The following is a 20501-nucleotide window of genomic DNA, read 5'->3' on the forward strand; positions in this document are numbered from 1 at the left end:
CTAAAGAAAAATTCACTTTTATTTTGGTACATCCCTCCGGTCCCATTGCTTCCCTCAGAGGGGCTTGCAGAACAGTCTTAGTTTTACTACGAATCTGGGCAGCAACGGGTGGGGAGGGAATTTGTTTTACACTCTGTTCTTGTTCCACACTTTGTTCTTGTTTCACACCTTGTTCTTGTTTTACACTTTGTTCTTGTTTTACATCTGAATCAGGGGTTTCCTCCTCGATCGGAGGTGGATTCTGATCCGGTACTTTTGGGGATATATAATCCTCCATTCTATCCTCAACCCTATGATCCTCAGCTCTTTTCTTAAGTTTCAAACAAATTTCCCCAATATCACAACCAGAACAACATCTTTCCAATTTATTCCCTGCCTGCTTCCTTTCTTTTTCTAAAGCTAAAATTACGGGATCTGAAGGTGCTATATTAATTCCACGTTCTCTTTGCCACTCCGGGTGATTTCTCAACGTGAAAAACATATCTGCATACATCACTTTATTCCATTTTCTTTGCTGCCTCAGAAACAACATTAATTGTAACAATGTGTTATAATTCAGAGTTCCATTTTAGGCCATTTTTCCTGATCTTCTGGGGTGTACAAAGGCTACCACTGGTTACAATATTTTACCAATGCTCTTTTATTTACCGAGCCCCCAGGAGACCCTCCCAGTTCTTTCCAGTGTGCCAACATGCACCCTAAAGGACTCTTTTGCATGATCTCTTCACTCTGCTGATTTCCCATTATCAATCTCTCACACACACACGGGATCCCACAGACACACTGCACACAATTACAACACTTGGAACAGATACAGAGACTAAAATTCTATCAAACAGACCACAGTTAATAACACAATTTTAACAATCTGTCACCGATACCAAAATCACAGAACCAAAATCAGCACTAGAACGAACCGGAACAAATCGGATACCAATACCAATTCGAATACTTATACCAATAAGGTTCAAAACCGTGTCCACAAGACACCCCCTGTGTCTTGTAGGACTCACCCAAATCACAAGAAGCCCCCTGCTTCTTGCGAGTGTATACCAACGGACGCTAGCAGCCGGGTATACGCCTTTACCTACGAGATTTCCTATCTGGATTTATGGAAGGCTTCCAAACCATGCGTACGCTTACCAACCCAATTTACCAAACCGAGATGCCCCCTGCACCTTACAGACTATACCTTTGATGAAGATGGTCCTTGTCTGCTCCTGCACTGATCCCAATGAGTCGAGGGGTCCCTCCGGGAAAAATTCCCGAGGGCCCTGGGGAGCCCTGTCCTCAGCAGGTCCTGCAGCCAAGCAGAGAGGCTCCCACCTGGGGTGGCAAATGGATACAGAGACAACTACAGGCACAAACTTGCCAACACAGTTTTCAAGCTCACAAGCAGCTATTCTTTATTGCTGCACCAGAAGACACGGGGGATAACTCCTCCTAATGTGTGTCTCCCATATTGCTACACAAGCCATCCTTATATAGCCCTTGGGCACACATACATATTCATGAGGCTACATATGGATTACATCATTTTCCAGAAAGCTCCCCGCATGCATACAGAATTCGTTAGCACCAGAGACATAAGAGTCCCCTTGTCCTCCTACTTATCAGTTAGTTTACCCATAGCCCATCCTGGACACCTGCTATTCCCAGATACTCCTTATCCCTGCGTCCTGTTTTTCTAGACTGTTTTTCTTAAAACTACCTCAACAAGAACGATTTATCTTATGCCAGTATCTTCTCTAGCTGGACTCTATTATTTCTTCTATGTACTAAGCACCTCAGTAACTTTCCACTGCTACTGCTACAAAGCCATCGAACTTAACATTACTTACAACTAATTTTAAAGGTTTATATATTCCATTTTGTGATTTTATGTTCCCCTTGTTTCAGAGAAGAGATTCAGAGCTCTGCGCTGCAAAGCCAGCTCCTGGCAGGGCCAGCTTCTTAGCACACGGCAGGGATAGCAATCCTTTTCAGCTGGATAGGCAGGGCTAGATTCTAGGAATGCCTTTTGGAGGAGCACCGCAGAGCTCACCATTCTCATCCCCCACGCAGCCAGGGGCAGAAGCCATCAGCAATGGGATGCGGACATGCTTGCAGAGATGCCAGCGCTTTGGAGCAGCCACTGATGCCCTGCCACGTGTAAGAAGGATGGATTCTTGCCCCCAGGCTCCATGAGGCCAGGGGCTTTTGGCCACTCTCAGCAGCCCCTGAGGTGGCTCCAGACTGAGGGAGAATAGGGCTTGGGCACCTGCGGGGAAGCGTGAGCAGCCTGTGGAGCAGGAGCCGGTCCTGCTCCCATGCTCAGGGAGAGCCGATCGCCAGTGCTGGGGTCAGGAAGGAATTTTCCCCCGGGCCACATTGGCTCTGGTCCTGGGGGTTTTTTGCCTTCCTCTGAGCATGGAGCAGGACCACTTGTCAGGGCTCCTCTGCTCCATTCTGGCTGCACTACTGCCTGCTGCTCGTGCACCATGAAGGTGGCCCCTGGTGTCCTGCAGCTGGGGGGGGAAGGCTTTTTTTCCCGCATGAAGGGCCTGCCAGTGTCCCCGCGGGTTTTTTGCCTTCCCCTGCAGCGGTGAGCCAGCCCCTTGACAGGGCTCCTTTGGGCTATTGTGGCCCAAGGGCTGCTGCTCCTGCTCCATGCAGGTGGCCCCTCATGCCCCCATGCATGTGGGGGGAGGAAGCTTTCACCACTCCCGGGGTAGCCCCTGGACGTTGCTGCTTTCCTCTGTCGCACTGAGCACAGCCCCTTGACAGGGCTCCCCTTTGGGCTCGCTTCTTGCCCGCTGCTCTCGCACCTGCAGCCCAGCACTCCTGCCCTCCCACTCTCCAGCTCCACTGCAAGCTCGCAGAGGGAGCCACTGCTGCTCTTCCCTTGGCTCCGTATACGTATGCGGGGGTTCTGCCTTCTGCACAGCAGCACTGTGCTTGCAAGGCCTGGATGCTTGTGAGCATCACCCCTGAAACCAACCCACAGCAAAACCCCATGATGGAACATCATGGAAAATTCGGTCAAAGATAAGAAACCAAACTAAAATCAAATGAAATCCTAAATTAAAAGCTTTTTTCCACTTGTAAGCTTTGTGTTTCACCTCCTTGAAAGTGGTTTTGGAGCTGAAAAACCCTGGCATTGCAGGGCAATAGCAGTGCCACTGTTATTCAGCTCGGGCTGGGTGTAGGGAACGGCATGGGATGGGAGGCAATGGATTGGCATGGAATGGAGGGTGCTACTTTTCACCTTTAGCATTGAGCACATCCTCTTGTCAGGGCTCACCTTTGGCTTCACTTCTTGCCTGCTGCTCTCACCTTCAGGGCTCTTGATTAAAAACTTATGTTCATCTAGAATCTTAAAGCATGACCTGGGTATAGTGCTGGGTAAGAACTCCTGCATAACTGCAGATGTAGGGTTTTTCTCTTCCTGGGGATACCTGAAATCTGTAGATTGTCTAAAGCAGCTGCTCTTAAGTTAGAGCATATGAAATACTTTTAAAGAATAAGACCTCTAAGACATGTTAACATATACCTGCACCACTGCTTTGTGCACTGGAGCAAAGCTCCTCCCATCATCCTGAGGCATCTGCTCTGTTTCTCTGTGTGTGAAATTGCAAAAAGCTGGGGTTTTACAGCTCTTTTTGGTACAGTGGTAGCATAAACTTTTATGATTGAGGGAAATGAGGTTGATTTATTATCAGGCTAATACACAGTAAGTGCTCGTTGATTTTTCATGTCCCACTCTAGCCTTCATTTGAAATGTATTTATTTTAAACCTCCCATCTGAATATTCATTTCAAACCAGTCTCTTACTTTGCTGTAATACACAACAGACCCTGGTTATTTTTCAGGTGTTCAGTCCTATTTGCAGGGAAAATATTTCTCCTGGAATCAGTCACAGGAAAAACCTACACCAGTGTTAATAGCAGAGCAGGATAAATGTCATTGAATATCCCTGGGCTCAAGCTTCATCGCCAAATTGAGCTTCCCCTTCCCCACCTTAACAGCTTCCTCCCACCACGAGAAGCAACTTCCCTGGGCCGGAAAGATGCAGCTTCCTTCATCATCTATCTGATGCTTCCATGGGCTTTCAGTTCCATTCCTTCCCCTGGGAGATCCAAGCTCTCAGCCCCTGCAGCCCTTGGACAGGCAACAGCAGCTTTGGTCAGCTGGGCTGGGCCCCATGGCTTGAGGGCTGGCTGGGACAGAAATGCAATGCAAACTGCTGCAAACACCTGGCAGAGCAGCCCCTGTCCCCTGACAGCAGCACAGCAGCAGTATACCTGGCCAGATACTTGGTTGTTAGCCTTGGGTTTGGGTTGATTTTTCCTGTCAGAGGAATACACGTCACTACATCCTCTGGAAGAGCTTTTCTTCTCCAGCCTCTAGAGAAAGTCACCATCAACCTCCTACCCTTCCCTGTCTTCACAGCACGCACCTGCAGCAGCAGATACCTGGCACCTCACTGATCACATCAACAGACTGGACCCCAAGTTCACCTTAGTGAGGGACATTAACCCTCATTAATCCAGAGAAGCCGTGGCTGCCCCATCGCTGGCAGTGTTCAAAGACAGGTTGGACACGGGCTTGGAGCAACCTGCTCTAGTGGAAGGTGTCCCTGCCCATGCCAGGGGTTGGAACTGGAGAAGCTTTAAGGTCCCTTGCAACCCTGGCCTCTTCCGCTGGAAGGGACGGAGCATTTACTACTTCTTTGGGCAACCTGTTGCACTGTCCCTATCTTTCAAAGCAGAATCTCCTACTGCTGTCCACTGCTTCTCTTTCTTGGTGGCACTAGCATTTTTCCTCTTGATTGGTGCAGCAATGGGTTGTTCCTCTGTTGTGGTGTTTTGGCCACACAGCCAAACGGTCTGTGAGGTGTATTCTCACGGTCATGAGAGGTGTATTCTTTTTGGCATCTGACACTGGCTGGATGGCTGAGCCCCAAAAGCAGCGGTGAATGTTATCATATCTATCCTATCACTTCAAAGCAAGCAAGTTTTTAAGGCTTGGTGCTGTAAAGACCTATTTATTTTCTAAGATGATAAAAATGAAGAAAGAAAGTGAAGAGCGTTCATTTATTCACTAGAATATTACTTCATCTTCTAAATTATTTTGACCCTTTTTACACCGAAATTTACCTGCCAAATCTGCAAAACTATTACACAATGAATATTTTTACATGAAATGAGTTGAAAAGCTCTGCATAATCTTTCCATACTGATGTACATGAGACAGCAGTTGTTTTACATCAAGTTTACAAAAATTGGAGGAGTATCTGTGACAGTGAAGGAAGAGCTTCTGACAGCAGAGGGGTTCACCAGAGACAAAGAACGACATGCACACAACAAATGTTGTTCTCTGGAACAAGCATTTAGATCCTGGCTCTCAGTTCTCATCCATCCCTCTGATAAGGACTGTTATTCTTTACCTTTCCCTGCAGAATTCCTGATAAATTGTATGTGCTGGGTAGGCAGAAGAGCCCTTGGAGTAAGATTAGACATATAAAACCAAAGGGAAAAAGCAATCTACAAGCAAGGAAATTATAAATTTCCTGTGGTGTTCCCCACCACACTTCTGCATGCTGTCCCAGCTACTGCTTCTGGGACACGACCATCTTCAGCCCTTGGCAAGATGATACATTGCAGTGGTCTACATTTGCCTCTCAGTAGCAAGGTCCTCAACTAGAAAAATCCTGGTTAACCAAAAACAATAAAGCCAAGATGTAATGTGTGTCCTGGGGTAGAGACAACTCGACCAGGACACTGTTGTTTCGCACTGTCCTAAAACACAGTAGTCAGATGGCTTCAGTCAAGGCAGAGGTCAGTCTTCCAGCTAAAGAAGGTGTACATTTGAAAATGGTCCAGAAATCTACAACTTAGATCTTAGATTGGGCTACTTTTACATATGTTTTTATTATACAAATGCAGGCATCAATGGCAACATGAAACAATGGCCATCTGTTCTCCAACAGGCTGTCTACCTATGAGCTCTTGACCTGGGGTCTGCTGCATATGCCACTCATCCTACTTCAAGTCAGCTTTCCCCTCTCTGCCCCTCTCAATCTCTCCCATGCACAGACACAGACACGGACACGTTTCTGCTTTCAGCAAGAGGTATGTGAATTTCAGGAACTGCGATCCCAAAAGAGGCAGAGCTGCCATTTCTACTTATGATAGTGTTTTTGCATTCATGTTGCTGAAGTTCGAGGACATGTATGGATGCTCAGTTTTCAATGCAAACAGACTGAAATCCAAACTCATTATGCAGACACTTGGGGGAAAGCCGCAACACATGTCTCTTGTCTCTGTTACTCAGTATTTTGTATCAGAAAAAGTGCTGGGACAATTGTCATGCATTAACAGACCAAAGAAATAATACACTCTCGACTGCAGAAAACTGACCCCTTTTCTCACTGCCATCCTTTTTTTTTGCCTCAGCAGGCAACACAGACAACCAAGACATCTTGATGAGTATGCCACGATGGGAAACTCTTCATGCAAAAGTAGTGTTAAACGTAGAAATCCACACAACAACCCCAAAAGCTAATGTAGTTATATATGTGGTGTCACAAGTTAAACAAGGCATGTTCTTCTAACACCAGTCAAAAGGACAAAACAGGCAAGAAACAGGTAACTCCTGTGGTCTGGTTTTTGACTTGCAATTAATTTCTCTTCCTTGCCTGTGGTGCTATGTGACAGTCGGCAATACCTGGACAGAAAGAAAGTCTGACTCTTCTGCCTTCTACAGGACTCCATGAACAACAGACATTACTGAACCACAAAATATGTCGATATATAACTTTGCCAAATAGCCATATATATATCTACTCTTTATTGTAAACAATGATGCACCACTGAGGACAGAAGCCAGTTAAGGCTGATTAATAGCTGTGATTTGCAAAGCTTATAGAATGGAGAACTACTACCTTGCTCAGACTACACTGAATGGTCACTACAGATTCGATGACCTCTCTCATGTAAAAGCTTTTAGCAATTATTTGCCTTTTGCTTAGAAATATGAATTAAGAACAGACTTCTTCTCCAAAGTGCATTAAAGAAAAAAACCCAAAACTGACTTAGCAAATAAAATGCATTTACCTGTCATGTTGCAGTAAACTTTCAAAGGCCTCAGTGCCCCACTGTCATCTGGATCTATCCAGTAGTAATTGGAAGTTTTGCCCAAGTGTTTGCATGCTTCACAAGAGAGTTCATGAGTAGCTGGAATGAATTAAACCACAACAATAAGGATCTTCATATCTTGGAGTAAAAAATCCATAATGACAACAAACTGTCTTTATTTATATAACAAGAACTATACCCTTGAGATTAAAGTAATGTCACTGACATTCACAGGCAACAAAGGATCTCTCCAACAGAAACACATGGGATTAAAAGCTTGAGGCACACAATTTGATTCTGTTGGCATGTGACAGAAAGCCACGATAGGAAGAGAATTCCAATAACTCGGCTGGGGGAGAGGGTGGGTGGGAGGGGGAGGAACAACCAAACTTTAAGAGGATCTTTAAACCATTCTTGAAAATATTGTGGTTCAGAACTTGGTTTATACAGTGGTTTAAGATTTACATCACGAACGGCGACACTTTCATTAACACAACATACATTTAGGAGATACAAAAAGAAAACTGGGAAGCTTTTTGGTGTAAATCTTAGGATTTTTCAGGTTTTATTACAACTCAGAATAACATCAAGTTTCAAAACTGAAATTTCTCACTAGATGGAATACTTGTCTCTACACAGCTCTGCAGCTCCCCTTTTACTGAGCTACATAAAGAATACTCTGTTCCAGCAAGGTCTACAATTTCACCCTATTTACTGGAAGCTTCATTGCTTTAGCAGGTAGTTTTCCTTCACCTCTCCATACTGTTTTTTATTTCAAGTCATAAGACTGCTTGTCAAATTGTGTTATCATTAATAGCTCCAGCATGATAATAAGCATTATAGGTAGAAGCTTTTCTAGTAATTCCCATATTCTCCTTGAAACAGATGACTATTCCAAAGTTGTGTATTATACATGAATGAATTAAATCATGTCAGGCATAGAAAAAGTAAAACTGGTAGTTTATGCAAGCTGGTGTGTTTGTATACATATCACTGGTAAACTATGTAAGTATTTTTCTGTGCAGTATTTCAGAGGAGGAATGTGTAATGCTGCTTTGTTTTCCAAGGAACAGATGGTACAGCTTTTTTGTTTGCAATCAATCAATCAGCTGCTAAAGGAAATGCAATGTTTGTTTAACAAGACTTCATATCCACCCTAAAAAGCCATCTAATTTGTTGGCAATTCTTGCAAGCAATCTCCTGGCTAAGACTGGCTTTATTTCAAATGTCCATAAGGATGAGCTGTTTCACTGGGCTCTGATGAGTAACTGATCTCACACAAACACACATTCAGAGGCCTCCAACTATAAAGATGCAGGAGGAAAAGCGGAGCTAAAAGTCTCCAATTCGGATGTGGCATGAATACAAAGCTAAAACTGTTGATGTTATAGGAGAATTTCCTGGAAGGTTTTATATGTTCATTACAGGGTCTAAAGTCACTTTTATACACTACATAGACACTGTTAGACAGTTTAACTGGGAAATATTCCAAGCCATTTCCCCTTCCTCCCCAGACTAAGGTAAACAAGTTGCTTCAGTATCAAGGAAACTCTTTGCCTGTCTTCAGACACCTCATGCAGATTTCCTAAGGGATTCAGAACCAATCTTCTTTTGAAATATTTCTCTCTCCCCATGCTCTCACCTAAATACAATCACTAAATACCAGCCCTGCTCATGTACAGCTGCAGTGATATCAAATCTCAAATGTTAACAGATGCATTCCAGATGACAAATACTGTTTATGATCTCCCAAAAGTCTGCTGCTTTCATTTCCTAAACTCCTTCAGAAAATCAAGGGAGTTTTGTCTCTGTAGTACGCACATCTTCACATGGAGCCATGTGACTCTAGGTTTGCTCTTTTCAAGGAGATGGGACAATCTTGGTACAGAGATACTGCCACAGTTCAGAGATAAGTGTTCTATGGAAGACAAAACCAAGTTACACTGGTTAATCAGACACTCATTTATCCCTACTGAGCATTTTTACAGGAAATTCAAGGGTTTAGATATAACACCCTTCCCTCTGTTTCCTGGAATGGGAAAAGGAAAGCACATTAGGTAGGTAGTTATCACAATTAGAGCACGGAACAGGCTGCTTTCAAATGCCAGCATTTGTTAAGCTTCAACATTATGCCAAAGACCAAACTGTAAAAATTCTTCAAATAAAGACAGAAGAGGGAAATATTCTAAATTTTGATTATTGTCAGTTTGAAAGGGTTTCTGAAGTACCTTTTGCCAGATTCCCAAATGCCAAGAGTGCCCTTGTTCATTTGCTGGTGGCAAAGTAAATGTGGTTGGGAACTTCAGCTGAACATTCCTGTTCACCCCTTCCAACTTTTTCAGGCTGTCAGTTTACAGAAGCTCCCAACACCTTCAGCTATGAGAGCTGAAATCTAAATCAAATTACAGATCAAAATCCAAGGAGAAACACCCACGACCATCATCCCAAACCCCTCCATCAAATAGTGATAGAAAGAGGACATTAAAGCTGAAGAATGGGGACGTTCCAATGCAGAACTGCACATACAAGTAAAATGTTTTGAGCTGTTTCAGTACACTTCAACTTTTCTTCCCAAGTGGAAGCACACTTACCTAAAAGAGCCCCAGACCATTAAAAGCACCAAACACAACCCAGGCCTGCACAGAGAAGATTCTTAGGTAGCCAGCACTTTCCTTTTAGGAGTCTTTTCCTGCTGTTTTTGCCCGCTACATAATTATCAAGCACTACTTCTTAACCACAACTAGGTGACCTCCACAGCCAGATGCTGAGCTGAGCTATTACAGGTCCCCAAAGCACAGCATCTGGCACTTCACACACCTTCAGAATGAAACAGATGTGACTGTTTTCTGGGATACAATCGCTCTATGAACCCCTGCTTTGCTCTCACAATTGCCTAGCTGTGAAATGAATTCTAAGAGCTCAAAACACCATCCTTTCACTGTGCCTAAGTGAGATTAGCAAGAGACTATTACACACTACGCTACTACTTTACCTATGGCAGTTCAAGTACAAGTTAACAGAAGCCTAAGGGTTTAGTTTTGTTACTCTTAACATCATTCCACTCCATGTTGTGGGAAAAGGCAGTTCAATTGCTCAAACTGTATTTTAAGCAATAAATAAAAAATAAGTGCCAGGAAAAAACAAAATCAGCATCTTTCTCAAGAGCATCATCAATGTAACAGCAGAATCACATGGCTGGCATGAACCTCAAAGGTCAGCTAATCCATCTCCCAGAAAAGCTCAGTTACATCCCTGTTGTCATTGCTGACATACTCCTGCTCCAGATCTCCCTAGGTTTAATTCCTCAGCACACTGAGGCAGCCTAGAGCTCCACCAGCCCTTCAGCAGCTGAATTTATCTCACTCACTCTATACCATGAGGCTGCTCTGCTGCAATTTAAACTACTCATTCTCTTTCTATCCACCACAAATTTGATAACAACTTACTTTACTCCTCCTTGCAGCCATCTTTTGTCTATTTGCAAATACGAATCTCTTCTCTACATCAAAAAGGCCAAGTTTATTCATTAGGGACTGCAGTGATAGGACAAGGGGTAACGGGTTGAGACTCAAACAGCAGACATTTAGATTGGATATAAGGAAGAAATTCTTTACTGTTAGGGTAGTGAGGCACTGGAATGGGTTGCCCAGAGAGATTGTGAATGCTCCATCCCTGGTAGTGTTCAAGGCCAGGCTGGATGAAGCCTTGGGAGATATGGTTTAGTGTGAGGTGTCCCTGCCCATGGCAGGGGGCTTGGAACAAGATGAGGTCCTTTCCAACCCTAACTATTCTATGATTCTATGAGCTTGGCCACAGGTTGTGTTTTCAAGGTGCTAGAATATTCTTGCTCTGCTCTGGACTCTCCCATTTTTTACGAAAACTCAGCATACAAAAGTGGACAATGCCCAGCACAGCAGAATTTGCACATCCCACAAGCTACACCTCTGACAACTCATCCTGAAACAGTGTTTCCCTCATTCACGGAAGCACAGGAAGTGAACTGCAAAGGGAAATAAGCCAGCAATAAAGCCCACTTCTATAGAAATGAAAAAAACCCACAGACCTACAACCCAAAACCAGAAAATCAGTTTTCCTCAGCCTCTGCTTCTACAGGTGGTTAACCCCTCCTAAGCACAGTAGCTCCTATTGCTCACTTGCTCTGCATTTCAAAACCCTGAAAACACCTTCCAAAAGAAAGATCATTCTTTAAATATACATTATAGGTAATTATATATTCAATATAATATATAATATATAAATTTAGGAAATACATATATGCACTCTTCAAAAAAAATGGGAAAAAAAGCCAACAGAAAGAGTTTTAGTGCCTTGTGGCTGGACTCGTGTACACTGCTGTCTGCTGCTGCATTGGCTGTCATGTCACTCAAACTTCCCATCAGCAAAGCCCCTTCCTGACTGAGCAGAAACCCTCTTCCTGCTGCCACTGATCTAAGCTTCAGCCTTCTTAACACTCTGGAATTATGGATTGTCACCTCCCCAGCGGCTGTATCCGCCTCACTCTTTCCCTTTGCCTTCTACTGGGAGCTGATGAACTTGTAAGGAATTCTCATTATTAGCTCAATATTCCAATCTGCCCCGTAAAAAGGGAATGGAACATCAAAATATACATGGAAATTTGCCATGTTTGTGTAAAGTTGATTCTAGGCTCATTTTTGCAAGTTACAAACCAGACGATTACCATTGCGGTAATAAAGGGAACAAAGTAGAGAGGCTGCCATCAAAGTAAGAGAGCACTACTTTATTTGCCATTATTTGCCACTGGGATAATAAAGTTACTACTGTGGGGGTGAAGACTGTCACTTGAGTTACCATACAGTACTGCAACTCAGGAATTCACTATGAATACAGAAGAAAAACAGCCCATTTATGGCAAAAGCAGAGATACTTCTTTTTTCTCTCTTAGCTCTTTCTTTGCTTTGGGCTGGGGAATGGAGGGCAGAGAGAAATTAATTTCAATCCAGAATGGATTTTTAAACAAATTTAGCAGTGATTTTAAATTAGAAGCCATAGATTAGGCAATTAGCATCCCTGTAGCAGTGTCAGCCTACAGATACCACAAGAAAGAAGTATAATTAGACACCAATTTTTAACAAGGTGCTTCTGAGAATCAAATCATTCAAGGATACACAAAACATTAAAAAACCCCAAACCAGCTGCATTCTGGCATGGGTCTTTGGGCCCAAAATAAACACTGGTCAGAGTAAAAGCATGTGAAAGGGAGAACTGCAAGCCATGCGAAATATCGCCAATGAAGGCACACTTTCATCTTCAAGCTGGGTGATTTGGCATGTTTGTGTAACCTTACTGGGAACTGCATCTGAGGGGGAGGTTGTCAAAGAAACTTAGACATTCACCACGCTTGTGCCGGTCTTACGCTGCTCCCAGCCACAGGAAGCTTCAAAGCTGCCTGAAGCTTGTTTGAGTCTTCTCCAGCTGGAAGACAACAGGAACAACACTGGCAATACATCTTACCCCTTCTCTCCTATCCCTCTCTCCCATGCAAAAGGCCTCAAGACTGCTATAAAAACTAGGCGTGAAAAATCCATACTCCTGACATATGATTATCTGCTCCCACTTACTCCCTATTGCCAGGGCAATGGAAAGAGGAGTCAAGGGAAAAGCCTGGATCTACACATTCCCAGCTGTATAATACAAATTCTTGGTTGCATTCTTAAAGTGGACCAAGATATACAAATTAAAACCTCAGCAAATTCTATACAGGCCAAAGTAGGGGAGATGACTCCAGTAAATTTAGGTCAAAGCTAAAAGATATCTGGAATTCTATTTTAATACAAGATTTCTGTAAGTGGCTACAAATAGCAAAGCCACAGATTAAACCCACAGATACTTCCCCATCAAGTAAGTTCATGCTAGTTCTTTCCTGTCTCGCATATCAGAGCATTTGATCTGTCTGACCTTCCTCAATGTTAGATAATGCTCAGCTGCACAAAGATATAACAGAGCTTTAAAAGTTCATAGTAACCGTTTTTGCTTATTCATGATTATTCATCTCAAAAGACATTATTCCCATGCTTATTTCAAAGACTGTAATTAAGTCTAAGTCTAATTTTTACAGCTGCAATTGTCACCATTTCCTGCCCCTCTTCCCTTTTCTTTCCATTCCAGTCCCCCATTTTTGGATCTGATCCTACTGCAACCAGCAATCCTGTGAAGAAAAGCACGGTACCTCACTTGGGTGTATTACTCCATTGAAGTTTTATTGAGTAAAACTTTAACTGATTAGAAAACCCCATGTCAAATAAAATAAGACTGTTTTTTAAAACCTCACATGAAAAGCTGATGTTTGAAAAGCTACCAACCACACCAAACAGCAGCTTACCTACAAAACAACTGCTAGACACACAAACACTTGATCAAAAAGGCTTTTCCAAAGGAGCTGAGAAGAGAACTAAAACATTACAGAAACAAATGCTCCTATCAGCTCATTTGCGTTATCTCAATCAAGATGTCCTCTATCAACATGAAACCAATTCAGAACCAATGCATCATCTCTGTCATTTCCATTAATCACTAAGCAATTTGCAGTGCCAACACAATCCAACTTTTCCAACTGCCACAGAAATACCAGCAGAAACATCTGCTCCATGTCCCTTTTTTCATGTTTTCTCTCCAAACACTGTGCCCTGCAACCTACCATCTTCACATCTTTTGCACATAGTGGATGAGCTGTGAAATTAGTAATGTGTTAGACAGGTACCCAGGAGGTTGCCCCGGCTGGCATGCACTCTTTCTTTGGCATGTGTTTCAGACCACTGGAGAACATTCATTTAGAGTACCTACTGAGGGGATGAGAGTATGGTGAAAGGGTCAGGTTCTGTGAGAAAAGCCGATCTGCACAGCCACAGAGGAGCCCAGAGATGCAATAGCAGGGGAGAAGCCCAAACCATACCCTGGCAGGCTGCTCCCAGGTCCATCTCAGGAGCCATCAGCCCAAAGGCCCATCTGCACAAACCCAGAGATTGGGCAAGTCAAGCTCTCCCAAGCAACAACCAAACTGCCTGCAGCTGCCCTGGCACAGCCTCAGCTTCACTCTCTGGGCATGGAGCCCATCACTGGAGGTCACTGGGAGCAGCTCTCTCAGCATCTTTCACACTAAGGGCATTGCTGCTTAGGGGTGGGACACATCACAGGATGCACACAAAACATAGCTCAGGATTGCACAGGACTTACAGGATGTCTGGGGGCAGAACCAAAGGCAGGGAAAGGGAGATGGTTAGGCCATTTGGAGAACACAAGTCTGAAAAAGAGAGGCAAGTGGAAATATTGGTCAGTATGCTTGCCTGGTTGTGCCCTTCAGCTCATCAGCACAGTCTGTCCTGCTCTCTCATTAAATTCCTTTCTATGTCTTTCCTGGGCAAGGGGCTCTCAATCCCATGTGTGTATGGATAGAGGTGTGGGTACCAGCAGCTGCAGCAGACCACAGGCCAGAGGGTCCCTGTGTCCATGGTGCCAGCCACTGGAGCAAGAGGAGCTGTGTGAGTGTGTGATGCCTATGGAATATCAAGCGGAACTAGCCAACAAGCTAGTGAAGTACCCTAGGAGCAAGCAGGGGTGACTGGGTCTCCAAGCATCAGCTCTGCATGCGAGAGGAACAGGGTGTCTCTGGGGATTAGCAGTGGGGACCTGGACAGTCCTGCCTAACTCTGCTTGGCCTAAGAAAGGATTTACCTCCGAAGCCATTTCCCCTTTTATTTATGGCTGCAGTTAACTTCTTAGAGCCCTGAGCTTGTGGATTGTACTCAGCTACACTGATACTCAGCACATCTCCCTTCTCCGTGATCAGCAACATAGCACCATGTAGATTGGAAAACACCTTTAAGATCATCAAGTCCAACTGTTAACCCAGCACAGCAAAGGCCACCACTAATCCATGTCCCTCAGTACCACTCCTATACACCTTCAGATACCTCCAGGGATGGTGACTGCACCACTGCCCTGGGCAGCCTCTTCAGTGCATGACAGCCCTTTTGGTAAAGACATTTTTCCCAATACCCGCTCTAAACCTCCCCTGGTGCAGCTTGAGGCCATTTCCTCTTGTCCTATCGCTTGCTCCTTTCAAGAATAGACTGACCCCACCTTACTACATCCTCCTGTCAGGCAGCTGTAGAGAGCGATAAGATCCCCCTGAGCCCTCTCTTCTCCAGACTGAACCCCCCAGCTCCCTCAGCCATTCCCCAGCACACTTGTGCTCCAGGCCCTGCATCACTTCCCTTGAAGCTGGATAAAACAAAGCATCAAAATGGAGCTTAGCTTGGCACACTTCTTAAGATAAGATACTGCTTGACAAGTAGCTCAAGTGATCAACATGTGGATGAAGCTCCTCGCTTCTGCCCAGCAGAGCTTTCTAATCTGTACCAAGTGTCTGATGATGATCACCCAGACTGCTGCAACAGAACAACAACAGACCTGCTGAAGAGGAAAAAAAACCAAAATCGGAGCAGATGATTAGTGAAGGAAAGGCCAAAGGAGGAAACAAACTGTCGAGGTCGATACACAACCACAAAGAAACCGAGGAACAGGAAAATGGGGGAAACAGAAGGGGTTTGGGAAAGGAGAGGTACAGCTAAAACTGTCAGAAAGCCGTAACAAGTCCTTGTAGCTCATTTAGCCTGAGAAATGCAATGATACGTGTCATGTTCTGCGGCGTTTGTGGCAAATCGCATGTTACGTGTTCCTCTGTTTCAGAGCATCTACTACTAGATCCTTCTGAACCTAAAAGTATGTTGAAAACATATATAATAAAGCAACCATAGACACAAGAGAATTTAATCTAAAGTTTTCTAAACAAGTGAGTAGGGAGTACGGATGTCTTCAGTGAGGTAACATGAAAGATACAGAGGTATACACGGGCTTAAACATTTGCAAGATGAGATTCAAAGGCAGACTGTCTGTTCCACCGAAATGAACAGTGCCAGATGTACAACTAGCTACACGGTACATAGTACAGCTAAGACTCCTGCTGACAGCATGAAGAACTACAAACTACAACATAGTCAAATACTTCTGCTAATAGCAGCACAAACATGATTTATGAAACAGTAGCATCTTCCATGTCTTTGTAAAGTTATCTAAAAGTAAACATACCTAGAGGCTTCCTAAGGCTTCAGTAAAATATTTCAGGAGTTCCAGTAACCTCTTATTCCTTCTGCTAACACTTGTGTAGCCAAGATACCTATTAGCTCTGTAACCTAAGGTGAAACTTGAAAGCAACAGTAATGAAGTATAACAATACCAAACACCTACTTTTGCTAATGGACGGTGGTCCTACAATTGGTGTGCTTTGTCTCCCATTTATATTACAATATATTGGGAAGGAGAGTAAAACCTAAACCCCCACTATACTAGAACTACAGAAAAACAACCACGGCTCTTGCCGCTGAGTGACAAAGGTCAATGTGGACAACTGATCCCCAAGAAAGGCATGTAGAGCAGCCAAAAACTACCACTGTAGAGAAGCCTGAGTATACTGGAAAATCACGTTTGAGAAAGGTAGTATATATACATAAACAAGAACCCAATTATATCAAAAATACCATCCACAATATATACTGTCCACAGAAGTATAGTAAAAGGAGCAGCAATTACTCTCTATGCTCATTTGCTACTGGAGCCCTACATCTAATATTGTGAAGGTAAGTGTTGTCACACTGGCTATTAGGGCAAATTATAGGATGCAAAAAAACAAGTAGCATCTCAGGGTTTCACTCCATTTCATCAAAAAATGCAAATTTACCCCCACAAACCACCTGAAACACTGCTGTAGAGCAAACAAAGCAGTAACAACCTGAACTGCCATGTTTTGTTACTCTTTCAATGAATCCTGGCTTTCCTTATCCTTCTTCTCCATTTTTTTTCCACAAGTGCAACACTTCCCATCGCTTCAAGTTTGTGACAGAAAAGGCTCAGAGTTGCCAGTAAGGCCTGGGGTACGATCAGCCTTGAATCTCATCAGCAGAGGCACAATGCAATAGTCTCTTCCATTGCTTACAGGCACAAAACAAACACATCTCCCAAAAACCCACACTTTTGCCCCTGGACAAAACACAACTAAACTACCCCAAGGAGTCACTTTGGCAACAAGTAATGGTACCTGGCAAGGGAAGACTCAGCAGGGTTCAACCTAAAGCCCACTGCAGGACAGAGAGCTTCACTGCTTCTCCTCCACCTCAAGAATAAGTCTGCATTGCTCTGGACCATTTTGCATTGTCAAGGCTACATTCCAGAAAAAAGATGCGTGGCTCCTGCTAAAGCAAGCCTGAGAAGTCAAGCCTTAGATAGCTGAGGGAACTGGCCACCAGTCTCACATCTGGACTGTGACAGAGTTGACTGCAAAGCTCTCTCCAGCAGATTACCTAGGGAAAGCAAAGTCCTTATGCCCCTCCAGTTACACACAGCTACAAGTGCAAAGGTTTCTAGAGTCTGCTTTTCATACCTGCAGTAGGAGTATCCTACACATGCACACACTAAGATCACAAACTCCAACTCTAGAATAAGTCGGGGGGGGGGGGGGGGTGCAGCGGGACCCCCGTGAGGGGCAGCACGGGCCGGGGCCTTTCCTCACGGAGCAGCCGCCCCTCATGGGATCCCAGAGGCACCGGGTGGGCTGCGGTGAAGGGGCCTTAAAGCTCCTCCAGCTCCAACCCCTGCCCCGGGCAGGGACCCCTTCCACTGGAGCAGCTGCTCCAAGCCCCTGTGTCCAACCTGGCCTTGAGCACTGCCAGGGATGGGGCAGCCACAGCTGCTCTGGGCACCCTGTGCCAGCGCCTCAGCACCTCCCAGGGAAGAGCTTCCTGAGATCTCATCTCAATCCACCTCTGTGGACAGGAAAGGGAAAAGGGGATAAAATCAGCAGTAAAATGAAGCCTCCTTTTGACTTCCCAAAGCCTCCGGGCTCACTTCTTTATTAAAGCCTCGTTCGCAGGGTCCCAAGGCTCAGGTTCAGTTGACAAAGGCTCGGCCGCGGGGATGCTGCGGCCGGGCGGGGGGTGCACGAGCCCGGCCGCGGGGCTGGGCAGGGCCCGCTCCGCCGTTCCACGGGCTCCTGCGGCCGCGTGGACAGAGCCGTTGAGAGCGAGGCTGCGGCGGCAGCGGCAGCAGCGGCTTTGGAGCGGCTTTGGAGCGGCTTTGGAGCGGCTTTGGAGCGGCAGCGACTTCGGCAGCGACTTTTCCAGCGGCTTTTGAGCCGCAGCGGACTTTGTCATCGGCAGCAGCGGCAGCAGCACCCGGCGTGGCGGCGGCAGCTCTCGGCGGTCCGGAGCCCTCCCTCCGCCGCTCCCCGCGATGGTGCCCCCGCCGGGGCTCGCGGCGCCGCTCCGGCTCTCCCGGGTACTGGCAGTGGCGGCGCTGGGCGAGCCGCCGCCGCTGGGTCTGGCGAGGCAGCGCCGCCCCCTGGCGCTCCCCGGCCCGCCCCCAGGCCCGCCCCGCAGCCGCCCGGCAGCCGCGACCCCCCGAGAGCCCTGCGGGGGTGCCGGCACCGGCAGCGCGCTCGGCCAAGGTGCCCGTGGTGCTCCTCACCCGCATTGACCCGTCGCTCTAATCCTGCGCCCCGGGAGCGGCGGCGAGCGGCACGCCGCGGAGCCTCGGCCGGGAAAGGCCGGGAATGATGCGGCTCCGCTCGGCCCGGAGCGGCCGCTGGGGGCCGGCGGGGACCCCGCGCGCAGCGACAGCGGCAGCGGCAGCGTCTCTCGCGTCGGGCATGACAAGGAGACCTTCGAGCGGCTCTACCGAAATGGGACCGCTGCTGGGGAGAGGCGGCTTCGGCTCCGTCGTACTCGGGGGTCCGCCTGTGTGACAACACCACCCGGTTAGGGGGGGGGCCGGGGGGGGGGGGGGGGTGGGGGCGGGGCCAGGCGAGGCTCAGCCCAGCGCTGCTCTCGGCTTGCAGGTGGCCATCAAACAAGTGGCTCGGGAGCGCATCTCCTCGTGGGGCCAGCGGGGTGAAGTGCGCGGGGCCACCGGCACAGCGTGGGGCAGGGCTGGTGGGGTGAGGCGGTGGCGCCGGGAGGGGGGGAAAGCGGGACAGCGCGAGGGGAGCGGGCTGTGGAGTCACCGGGGGTCACGGAGCATCCTGGGCAGAGGGTGCCTGGTACCCTTGGGCCGGCTAGGGGTGCACCAGAGCATCCCTGGGGACTTGGACACCTGGGAACAGTGGGGCCGGGCAGGGGGGCATCAGAGCATCCCAGGCAGGGAGGCACAGGACCCCCGGGCCAGCATCAGCCCCGCTAACGGTGTCATGGTCCCCCTGCAGCGCAGCGGCACCCGCATTCCCATGGAGATAGCCATGATGAGGAAAGTGCGCTCCGACTGCAGCACCATCATCCAGCTCCTCCATTGGTTTGAGCTGCCCGACTCCTTCCTGCTGGTTTTGGAGCGTCCGGAGCCATCGCAGGACCTCTATGAGTTAATCAGAAAACCGGGGGTTAGTGCCCGAGTCTCCGGCGCAGGGCAATTTTCCTCCAGGTGCTGAGGGCCGTGCGGACACTGCCACAGCCGCGGTGTCCTGCACAGGGATATCAAGTCCCAACAACATCATCATCCACTTGGTCACCGGAAAGATCAAGCTAATTGACTTTGGTTGCAGCACCCAACTCAGGAACATGGTCTACACCAAATTTAGCGGTGAGCGCACAGCCCAGGGTGCTTCCAGCAAGCAGGCAGTTTGGGAAAAGAGTCACGTGCTGGTGACAAAGTGGCAGGTCACAACCGAGTGTGTCTCCCCACGTCCATGGGGCCACCGGTGCAGCCCCTGCATCCCTGGGGATGCGCGGCTGAGGATGCGGGAGCAGGCGGCATCCGCCTGATGAGCTGTTCCTGTATCCTGTTGTAGGAACACCTTTGTACTACCCGCCGGAGTGGTTCCTCTACCACTGCTACCACGGCCGTCCGGCGGCCATCTGGTCCCTGGGCGTGCTGCTGTATGAGATGGTGTGCGGGGTCCTCCCCTTCCCGGTGCTGCGAGGACATCACCAGCGGGCAGCTCTTCTTCAAGCGCCAGATCTCTGCTGGTAGGTACTCGGCTTGGCGGCAGCAGGGGGAGGTCAAGTTTTAGAGGGTGGCAGCTGATCTCCCTTGGTCAGCTGGAGGAGGTGGCACAATGTCCTGCCATCCTGCTCTCCTCCAAACCGGATCATGGAGCAGGAGGTTTGGGTGCAGCTCTGAGCACACCCCAGCCTGGGCGCTGCGGACGGTGGCACAAGGTGGGCAGGAGCCTCCTGCAACTGAGTGGTGGTTCCCGGATTCTCCCCAGAATGCCAGCAGCTCATCAGGTGGTGCTTGAACATGAAAGATTGGGCCAGACCATCCCTGGAGGATGTGTTCAACCACCCTTGGCTGCAAACATGA

General features: G+C 47.1%; 1 pseudogene; it reads left to right on the forward strand.

The window, feature by feature from the left end:
* The first annotated feature begins 18888 nt into the window (after window positions 1-18888).
* On the forward strand, window positions 18889-20501 carry LOC117436919 (serine/threonine-protein kinase pim-1-like; annotated as a pseudogene).

Source organism: Melopsittacus undulatus, chromosome 13, assembly GCF_012275295.1.
Source record: "Melopsittacus undulatus isolate bMelUnd1 chromosome 13, bMelUnd1.mat.Z, whole genome shotgun sequence".
Taxonomy (NCBI): domain Eukaryota; kingdom Metazoa; phylum Chordata; class Aves; order Psittaciformes; family Psittaculidae; genus Melopsittacus; species Melopsittacus undulatus.